Source organism: Sinocyclocheilus rhinocerous, unplaced genomic scaffold, assembly GCF_001515625.1.
Source record: "Sinocyclocheilus rhinocerous isolate Xijiao unplaced genomic scaffold, SAMN03320098_v1.1 scaffold4542, whole genome shotgun sequence".
Lineage (NCBI taxonomy): Eukaryota > Metazoa > Chordata > Actinopteri > Cypriniformes > Cyprinidae > Sinocyclocheilus > Sinocyclocheilus rhinocerous.
This window is the reverse complement of record NW_015629535.1, coordinates 33,162-44,296: the sequence shown is the minus strand read 5'-3', so window position 1 is coordinate 44,296 and position 11,135 is coordinate 33,162. Positions and strand designations below refer to the sequence as shown.

General features: G+C 36.6%; 1 long non-coding RNA gene and 1 pseudogene across 2 annotated transcripts; both read left to right on the top strand.

Annotated features, from left to right (window-relative positions):
* Nucleotides 1-69: 69 nt before the first annotated feature.
* LOC107739199 (uncharacterized) lies at nt 70-4,096 on the top strand (annotated as a pseudogene).
* Nucleotides 4,097-6,012: 1,916 nt separating this feature from the next.
* On the top strand, nt 6,013-9,096 carry LOC107739200 (uncharacterized). Of its 2 annotated transcripts, none has more exons than XR_001639972.1 (6): nt 6,013-6,305; nt 6,458-6,614; nt 6,942-6,987; nt 7,082-7,182; nt 7,589-7,634; nt 9,032-9,096. It is a non-coding gene; the product is annotated as an uncharacterized LOC107739200 (long non-coding RNA). The 2 variants fall into 2 exon arrangements; XR_001639973.1 differs by lacking the exon at nt 9,032-9,096 and adding an exon at nt 7,735-7,827.
* The last annotated feature ends 2,039 nt before the right edge of the window (nt 9,097-11,135 follow it).

Below are 11,135 nucleotides of genomic sequence, written 5' to 3'. Positions count from 1 at the left end.
GCCCGCTTTGGAGATTCACGCAACAGACAGTGTGGAGCCATCAGTCTGACAGCGGTGTTGAAAAGCAAGATGAAGAACGTGCTGACATGGACGACACAAGATCTCGATGGTGTCTTGGTTGCAGGAACACACCTTTACCAGTCTTTAAGAAATCAGGGTAACATAAAAGACCGGGAAGTCAAGGGTAGGAATTACATTGCGGTCCATGAATTACCAAGGAGACATGTGCTGGGTAATACTGCATTTTCCATTGAGTACACTCAGTCTCTGACTGGTTTTGTTAATGTCAATGAGTACAATGAGTACGATGAAGCCATAAGCGGTGTGGCCATGCCACTTGATGTAGCCCTTCAGGAAGCTCTACTGAGTGCTGATGCTTTCCTGTTAACTATTTGTGCCAACACATCTGCAGTTATTAAGCAGGGCTTATGGTATGCAGTTGTTGACTCTCATGCTATCAAAACCGAGACAAGTTGCATTGTGTATCATAGTACCATAGAGTCTTTGTACAACTATATTAATGACATGGCACAGTTATTTGGGGAACCTGAGCCACCATTTGAGATAACTGGAGTTTTGGTTCATGCAGATCCAGAAGTTTCTGATCCATTGGAAGAAGCAGGCAGCAGCAGTTTTCACACCCAAGGTATGTGAATCTGTGAAAACTGAGGTAAGGACATCTGATTTTCAAGTACCTGTGGATGAAGTTGCAACTAACCTTCCAACGCAGACAGCCTGTAATGTGTTGCCAAGTAAAGGTAAAAGGGGGAGAAAAAGAAAGCAGAATAAACTCTCAGATAAACAGGTTACAAAATCACATGCTGAAACTGTTGTAACAGATGACATAATCATCACTGATGTTTCAGTTCCAGACTTATTTTTTTCTCCTTTAACACATAATGATCTGCAAGCTTTATGTGAGCTTATGCTTCTGACAAATGATAACACTGATCGTAATGTCATAAACTTTGGTCCCATTGCAGGTCCGTGTCAGACAAAGACCATTAAACCAGATGGTAACTGCTTTTTCAGATCGTTGGCACATGTGATATGTGGAAGCGAGGACAAGCACTTGAAGATTCGCCGTGCGGTTGTCAAACATCTGAAAATGAATACTTTGCTGTTTGAGAGGTACGTCAGAAGTCAGTATTCTTCAGTAGAGGATTATTTGACACGATCTAGAATCTTTTATTCTGGCACATGGGTAACAGAAATTGACATATTCGTTTGGGCTGATCTTTTCAAAACCACTATAATGACTTTTAATGATGGCCGATGGAATGCACACAAACCTACTGGACGGGTATTTACACAGAATGCAATTTATCTGAAACAATGTAACGGTAATCATTATGAAGTTGTGACATGTGTTAAGCACAGAGATCGAGATGGTGTTTGTGCAGGAGCATGTGGAAATCCAGTGTCAAATGAGGTCAGCAAGCCATGTCTGCGTAAAAGAAAGGTAAGCGATGCTACAGAATGTCCTCCAATCAAAAGGCATCGGGAGAGATATTGCAATGACAGTGAGTACCGACAAAAACAGCTAAGGTACAAGAAATCAAAATATTGTAATGATCCTGATTTCAGGAAGAGAAGTCGTAAGTGTTCAGAAGATTATTATAGGAGCAATGTTCAGTTTCAGAAACTGGTTTGTCACTATTCCCAGGTGAAGTACAAGAGTAATGTGGCCTTTAAAGCAAGAGTGCATGAGTATTCGAAGAGAAAATATCTGCAAAACCTGGCCTTCAAAGCAAGAGTGCGTGAGTATTCTGTGAGGAAATACCATAAAGGTGTGAGTACAATACAAAAAGGTTGTGAAATATATGCAAGAAAGAAGGAACAAAAAGACATTGATGTTGCTATTGATTATTTTAGACGAGAAGTTCGTAGTGGTCCAGAGTTTGTGTGCTCTGTCTGTCACCGCTTACTTTTCAGAAAACAGGTTGTTGAATGCAGAACCGGATGCTATGAAGATAAAGGAGAGAAATTTGCTGCTTTGGGTAGACGATGTATCACAACCAGGTATGTACATGTTTGTGATGAACAGTGTGAACAATCTTCTGCTTATTCCCCAGGGTGCAAATTATGGATTTGTCTAACATGTCATCGAAAAATCCTTTGTGGAAAACTGCCCGAAGAGAGCGTTGCTAACAACATGCATTTGGTGGACATTCCAAATCAACTGAAATGTCTCAACTCTTTGGAACAACATCTCATTGCACGTAACATTCCTTTTATGAAATTACTCTGCCTTCCCCTTGGTAAACAACATGGATGCCATGGGCCTGTAGTGTGTGTTCCGGTAAATACCAAAGACGTGTCCAATATCCTTCCACGAAATGAATGTGATGACAAGATGATAAGGATGAAACTGAAACGCAAGTTAACCTACAAAGGGCATTATGAGTACAAGTATGTACACACTGATCGTGTTAGAAATGCTCTGAAATATTTGATCAAGTTCAATAAGTGGTTCGGTGATGTGAAGATTAATGAGCAGTGGATCAACTCTTTGAATGAACCTGAAGAAAATGTTGTAGATGAAATCGAGCAACAAGATGTAGTTGAAAAGATTGATGATGAAAATGACCCTGATGAACAGCCAGAGGAAGACCTGACCTACATCAAAGAGCAAAGTGGTCTTTTGTCAGATACGTCATTGCAACCAGTGGACATTGGTTCTGAAGTAATTGATCAGCATTTTCACGATGTATTAAATCTGGCACCAGCTGAAGGGAACAGTCCTGTTAGTTTGTTATCTGATAGGTCCAACGAAGCAAAATGTTTCCCTGTTCTCTATCCAAGTGGTGGTCCAACGTTTCATGATAAGAGGGAGGTAAGACGGTCAACGGTGTTCAGAAGCACAGTGTCAGACATTCAAAGACGTGTCGTAAGAAAAAGACAGTTTGCAGATTTAATTTTCCACGACCCCCATCTAGCCGTACCTTTATTACAAGAGGTGGTAGTCGAGACGATTTGAAAAGTAGTGATGGAAAAGATGCTGCACGTACAATTTTAGAAAAAGTCAAAAGGGCATTAACAGCTTCTGATATGAATTGTTCAACAGATGCGTTTTTTGAGTCAATTGGCATTAACCAGGCTCTCTTCGAATTAGCATACAAGCAGTGTTCCAAAAAGAAAACTGTTGTCCTAAAAAGAAGTTCAAAAGACATCTGGTTGAACCAGTATAATAAACATTTAATGCGTGCCTGGCAAGGGAACATGGATATCCAGTATGTTACAGATGCTCACTCTGTTGTGGTTTACATTATTAGTTACATCACAAAAGCAGAACAAGAAATGGGACTGTTGCTGCAACGTGCACAAAATGAAGCTATGAATGGAAATCTTGAAGCAAGATGATCATTAAAAATGCTTGGGAGTGTATATCTTCACAACAGAGAAATTTCTGTTCAAGAGGCTGTGTATCGATTGACAGGTATGCACTTGAAGGAATGTTCTCGTAAAGTCCAGTTTATTCCAATTGGATTGAGTCCTGTAAAGATGAGTTTGCCTCTTCGTGTTATCAAAAACAAAGATGATCAGTCTGGTGAAGAAACTAGCTTTTGGATGACCAGTCTGGTTGACCGATACAAGAATAGGCCAAACACGAAGGAGTTTGAGATTCGATGTCTTGCAAGTTTTTGCTCTGAAAACAGGATATTGTCAAAATCAGAGGTTTCTTCACAAAAAAAGGCTTCGGAAGACAAGGTGATTAAGCTTAACAACAACTGCGGTTATATGATGAAGAGAACTCGAACTGAACCCGCTGTTGTCAGATATCCGAGATTTTCTCGTTGTCAGGTATCCGAGATTTTCTCCAAAAAAAGATCCCGAAAAGTACTTTCATTCATTGTTGCAACTTTTCTTACCACATTACGAAGACTGGCAGCTCAAGCCTGAGAATTTTACCACTTATGAGGAATTCTACAACAATGGTGCTGTGAAATGTGGAAGTAATGTGATGGAAGTAAAATGTATTGTTGATGCTAATCGAGCACTGTTTGAAAAGGAAAGTGACAAAATGGATAGGGCTCAACAGCTTTTGGAGCAGGGTGTTGATTTGGAAGATGCTTGGTATGTTAGACCAGTTTAAGTGTTTATGTAGTATGTTAGACTAGTTTAAGTGTTTATGTAGTTAATAAAGTCTTACTTGTATCACACTTGATGTTGTTCATTGTTTGCTCATAACTGGAGTCACTTAATCATGCAGATTTATGCTACAAGCTCTGTGTAGAGTTGTACAGTAAGAAAGTTATTTCCTTTAACCAGGAAATTAACGTTCTTAGAATTGACAGACAGTTGACCCTGAGAGGTCAAGTAAATATCTACAGCGGATCTAAATATTTATAATTAATTGTAACTAGTTATGATTAAGTATTCATATTTCCTTATGAGCTGATTCGCTACAAAGAATAGAAGCAAAAGTTGGTTTTCATGCAAAAGTTTTCAACTCGTGTTTGGACAAATGTGTTTCCTTGGGTGTTGGAGCCAGAGTAATGCTAAGGAAAAATCTTGATGTTTCTGATGGACTTGTCAATGGAGCCTTCGGCACAGTTGTCCACATAAGCAAAACACAAAAACATGATGATGATGATAATGATGATGATCATGATGACTTCCCAACAGCTATTCATGTTGAATTTGATAATCCAAATGTTGGTAAAATTCAGAGATCGATGCAACGACAGAAATATTCCCCAAATTCTTCTGTTATTGAAGTGGAAGAAGATCAAGTCACAAACGATGGCGGTTTAAGACGTCAGTTTCCTCTTAAATTGGCATGGGCATGTACCGTTCACAAAGTGCAAGGACTCACGGTAGATAAAGCGGTCGTCTCACTTGACAAGGTATTTTCTCCGAGACAAGCATATGTTGCACTGAGTCGTGTGAGAACCCTCGATGGACTAATAATTAATAACTTCAAAGAGTCTGTCATATATTGTAATGAGAAAATTGACTCTGCTATGAAAAACATGCTCAGACTTACTTTAGAAAATCACAGTTTCATAAAGACGCCTGGTATGTTTACAATTGCTCTTCATAATGTACAAAGTCTTCGAGCTCATGTTCAAGATGTTCAAGTTCATGGACAGCTAATGAATGCGGATTGTATCTGTTTAACTGAAACGTGGCTAAAAGTTGAAGACAAAGTACAGATACCAGGATTTGTTTTTCAGAACAATCCGAGAGCTAAGTGTTATGACAACAGCACTCCACTTTTCACTGATTTAAAACAACAAAGAGGAGGTGGAGTTGGACTATTCTGTTGTGAAAGCATTCATTTTAACGTCATCATTCCAGAACCTTGCAACTTGGAATGTTTATACTTTGCAGTTCCACATATAAGTTTGAATGCTGCTTTGCTGTACAGGCCTAACTCATATCCACTTGACATGTTTCGACAAAATATGTTGCATGTTATTGATGAGCTGGGGAAGTTTCGGTTGAAATTGTGCAAACGTATTACAGTTACCACCAAGCAATACTTATTTCACTGAGCTAATAATTCATCCGTGTGACATGTACTGAAATCAGTATAACCGCATTATCTTTTCTTTCCTGTGCCCTTACTATGCAATATTAATTCTGAGCTTTCAACTGGCATACAACTGGAGAACAAGTGTACAACTGGAGAAGGTATGTTCTTAGACTATATCTAAATGAATAACTCTTATAATGAGAACATTAATGGAACTACATGGATACAGTCAACATGTGCAACATCCTACAACTGAGAAAGGTACACTGATCGACCACGTCTATGTTAAAGATGCAGAAAATGTTTCGGTTGAAATTGTGCAAACGTATTACAGTTACCACCAAGCAATACTTATTTCACTGAGCTAATAATTCATCCGTGTGACATGTACTGAAATCAGTATAACCGCATTATCTTTTCTTTCCTGTACCCTTACTATGCAATATTAATTCTGAGCTTTCAACTGGCATACAAGTGTACAACTGGAGAAGGTATGTTCTTAGACTATATCTAAATGAATAACTCTTATAATTTTTCATCAGTTAAATCATCAGTTGAATCTGTACAGATGTTCCATGTTATCAATGAAGGTCTATTGGAAGGTAATCCATTTTATGTATGGAACACACTGAAATGAGAATTGTATCATTGTATTGTCTGTTCTGTTTTTGTGTCCATACCATGTGAACACTATCCTGAGATTCCAAGATCGACAGAGTCCAGTCAATCCAGCCTCAAATTCAAACCAGTGATCATCTTTCACAATCCTACATCTCCCATAATTGCTCCTCTTTCTTGAGCTAATAAGCTTCATCCAGCCAAGGTAATTGTACTATTTAATTTATATCCAGCTGTTAGATTATTTTTAATTCAGTTTAATTCTCTTTACGTTTAAGAGATTTTTTTTTTTCTAATTTTTAACTGACTTCAAGTATATTACATTACTAATGTATTTTATTATTAATCTAATTTCAGTCATATTATAAGCCATCCAAACAATAATGGATGCTTCCAAACATCATAGGAAGCATCCACAAAGACTGCCTGCATCCATCCAGTTTTCTCCTAATATATCACAATTAAGTTAATAGAACAACACAAAAATGGTGAAGATTTACTAAAACTAACAAAGGTAAGTTGACTCGGGTGTGCCTGGTTACACAAACATTTTTCTGTTTAAATTATAATAAACCGTTTTAAAGGCATTGTTAAATTCATCAACTATATGCAAGTAAGCACATGCAAGTACTCTTTTCAGACATATGAAATACACTGAAGTCATAATTTCCCCCATACATGAGATTCTATACTCCATCCAACACATCATTCTATACTCCAATAACTCCTATAATGAAGAAAACAACTGATAAAAATGTAAATGTAGTAATGTAATGTCTGCAAAACTTGAACTGACTCATTTCTTCAAGCACTGTATCACCTACTAAGAATACATTTTCAGGTTTATGCATCAAAACTCAACAACTACTGTCCACTACTCTCAAAAGGTGAGTGTAGAGATGGTGTCTACATTAGTTGCAAAATGTTTTTGTTGTGTAAACGCTTTATGAAGCAGTGAATGTTCCATGAATGTATTTTCAGATTTCTGCAATGAGCTACACTTCTAACTTCCTCCTTATCCATTATATGATTCTCCGCTTCAAGAACTGTTTTTATAAAGAAGCACACAACCGATTAAAAAGGTACATTTAATTGCATAATGTCTGCAACGCTTAGATTAACTCTTTTCTTTGAGCACTCATTAAAGCAATAACAATATTCTTTGTTTTGTGCAGCACAACTCCGTAACTACTGTCCACTACTCTCAAAAGGTGAGTGTAGAGATGGTGTCTACATTAGTTACAAAATGTTTTTGTTGTGTAAACGCTTTATGAAGCAGTGAATGTTCCATGAATGTATTTTCAGATTTCTGCAATGAGCTACACTACTAATGTCCTCCTTATCCATTATGATTCTCCGCTCCAAGAACTGTTTTTATAAAGAAGCACACAATCGATAAAAAGGTATATTTAATTGCATAATGTCTGCAAAACATGAATTGACTCATTTCTTAAAGCACTGTTTCTGCTACTAACAATACATTTTCAGGTTTATGCATCAAAACTCAATAACTACTGTCCACTACTCTCAAAATGTAAGTGTAGAGACGGTGTGTACATTAGTTGCAAAATTTATTTGTTGTGTAAGCATTTCATTTATCAAGCACCCAATGTTCTATGAATTTATTTTCGTAGATTTCTGCAATGAGCTACAATTCTAACTTCCTCCTTATCCATTATATGATCCTCCGCTCCATGAACTGTTTTTATGAAGAAGCACAAAACTGAAAAAAGGTACATTTATTTGTAAAATATCTGCAAAGCTTAGATTACTGCTCAAAGAAAAGAGTTAAAGCAATAACCATATTCTTTCACTTATGTGCAGCACAACTCAACAACTACTGTCCACTACTCTCAAAAGGTGAGTGTAGAGATGTGTATACATTAGTTGCAAAATGTTTGTTGTGTAAACACTTTATCAAGCAGTTAATATTCCATGAATGTATTTTCAGATTTCTGCAATGAGCTACAATTGTAACTTCCTCCTTATCCATTATATGATTCTCCAGTCCATGAACTTTTTTTTATTTTTTTATAAAGAAGCACACAAACGATAAAAAGGTACCACTTATTTTATAATTTCTGCAAAACTTAAATACTCTTCTTAAAGCATTAATAATGTATTACCGAATTGTGTCACAAATCTGAAAGTGTATTGTTATCCATTGGTAATATTCTGATATCCACAAACTCCTATAGAAATATGCACTAATGACAAATAGCTAAGCTAATAGTGTATGTATTAATCACAAACTGTTTTTGTTTTAATCATTCTCTTTTATCAAGCAGTTTCATGTTCTATTAATTTTTTTTAGATTTATGAAATTCCCTGAAGTCATAACTTCCTCCGTATACCCATATTGACATTCTTTGCTCCATGAACTCCTATGAAGAAGCACACATCTGATTAAAAAGGTAAATTTAATAGTCAGTTTAATTTTTCAGACTTGATATGCTTCCCTTCAAGGATTAATTAACCTATGAACAGTACACTTTCAGATTTGTGCAACATCTCTGTAACCACAGTCATAATCAGAGCTCCACCAACTACTGCGAAAATGTCAGATGCTGACGAAACCGTAAGCTAATAGTATATTCATTTGTTGCAAACTGTTTAAGTTGTTGTGTAAATCTTTGAATTTTATCAAGCAGTTGACACCAAGTATTTTTTTTCTCTCTCCAGATTTCTAAAATGCACTGCAGTCATAGCTACAAAGAAGCAGTGCCTATTCAATCAAATCAATGCATTGTCATAATCGTAACTACATTCTGACACTCATGATGTGATTCTAAGACCCATGAACTTCTCAACTGTATGGAAGCTCACAACTTGGAAAAAGGTAGAAGAAAATAGCCTATATGCTTATTAATCAGAAGTTGATACTAATTTGATTGCTTTAATTTATTGATTTTCTGCTTCTCTTTCTTACAGTGAAGACAAAAACCATTGTCAACTATCAATTCAGAAAATGTCCCGGCAAAACTCTACACTGATGCAGGCAGTCAATAGTCAAAGTTATTTCACAAATGAATACATAATCACAAAAGTAACACAATTGTATATAAAATATTGGATGGATGGCTTGTATTATATTTAGCCCATGTACAGTAAATTTAGATATGTGCCAGCCAAAGGAGGATGGCCTGCCCCTGCTGAGTCTGGTTCCTCCCAAGGTTTCTCCTTAAACCACTCTGCTGATGATGCTCCTCTTCACCAATTTAGGGAGTTTTTCCTTGCCACTGTCGCCTTCTGGCTTGCTCACTGGGGTATTAAGGCACAATATTTTCAATGTAAACTAAGTAAAGTCTTTCTAAAGAATTTAATTAATACATGATGAATTCAAATGTACTTTTGTCCTTTCGGTCATGCACTTCCATTTACTCTATCAATGTCATGTTTGTTTATTGATCTACATTAGAAATTATATGTAGAATGTTAGTTTTGTTCTCCAAACAATTTTTTTTTTTTTTAATGACCTAATCTGTGAGCAGAATTCATATCACTCTGTGCTACATAGAGCATTCATGATAATGGATAAAAAATCATTTAAAAATAATCATTTTCTTTGCATTCAGTTTATCTATTTATTGATTGTACCATAAAACCTGGAATTGGGGAGAAAATTGTTAAAATATTTATATTTAGTGTACACAACAGAATTAAATCATTCTGTAGGCCTATGACTTAAATGATGATCCCATTTAAGTTTCTTGTGACAAACTGGAAGCTCAACTAAAAGCAGTTTTCAAATATTCTTTCTTCCAGTGATGCTATCCATGAAAAGGACAAATTAAATGCTTTGCTAAAGTATACAATGGCAGTAGCTGGCCCACTCAATACACATGGATATCTTTGTTAATAACTGTCAGTTTAACAACAAAACTTATAAAACTTGTGCTGTAATGCTGCACAGATGTTCCTGTATTATTGAACCAACGAAGACACTTTATACATGTTCTATTATAATGTCACCCCACACAAGAATTAAAACCTGTGACCTCATCTGTGAGAGAACAATTCTTATCACACTGTGCCACATAGGGCACACAGTCACAATAATGTTGAAGATATGTTTTAATATAAAAAGGAACACAGAGGAGCAAGCACTAACTTGCATGCTAACCAAGAATGTTCAAGAAGTGTAGTGCAGAGCAAGAAGAGCAAATACAGCATAAATAGAATGTACATTAGAAAAACAGATAGGTTCAGAAGTAGAGAAGTTCAAAAATGAACAGAAGTTCAGATGAGAATGACCAAAAACACATTTCTGATTCAATACATACAGAAAATCCAACATCTGGAACAGAAGCAGCATTCGTACCACTTCCTGCAATCTGGGTATGTGCCACCCTGGATTCGAACCCACGACGTTAAAGGTCCGGGGCCAGTGGCTTAGCAGAGTGTGCCACTCAGTTGACGCACATTCAGCAAGCCGCAAAAGAGGGGTTAAGGTGTGAGAATGATCTCATAAAAGCGTGACAGCATTTTACACAAAAGCACAATTGACATCCTCAGATTCGGCATGACACATGGAATCCAAAGACACCAAGATCATAATTTTCTGACTAATTGTTCAAAAGTTATAAGGAAAAATAGCTATTTTTGGTATCTCAACACCCATAGGTGACGCTGTTCCCAACTTTGGCATGGGCCCTCAGATCTTGTTGTTGATGAAGCATACCAAGTTTAATTTTGATTGATCAAAGTTTGGCCGAGATACAGCCTCTGAACCAATTTGGGTCGACCTTGTTAACTTCACAACATCATAACTTTTTTTTCACTAGTAGATAAAAAATTCTGTTCAGTCATTTCTGTGCAGCTCAGTCCAAAGATCATATGAGCAAATTTTGGGAAGAATTGAACAACATTTTTGGGAGGAGTAGCGAAAAAACTGTTTTTCATTCAATTCAATATGGCCGACAGACACCCTTTTGGAAAAGGACAAATGAGACATCGTCAGATTCGGCATAACCAAGGGAACCAAATGACATAAAAATAAGAAAATTTGGACAACATTTAGCAAGAATCGTTATAT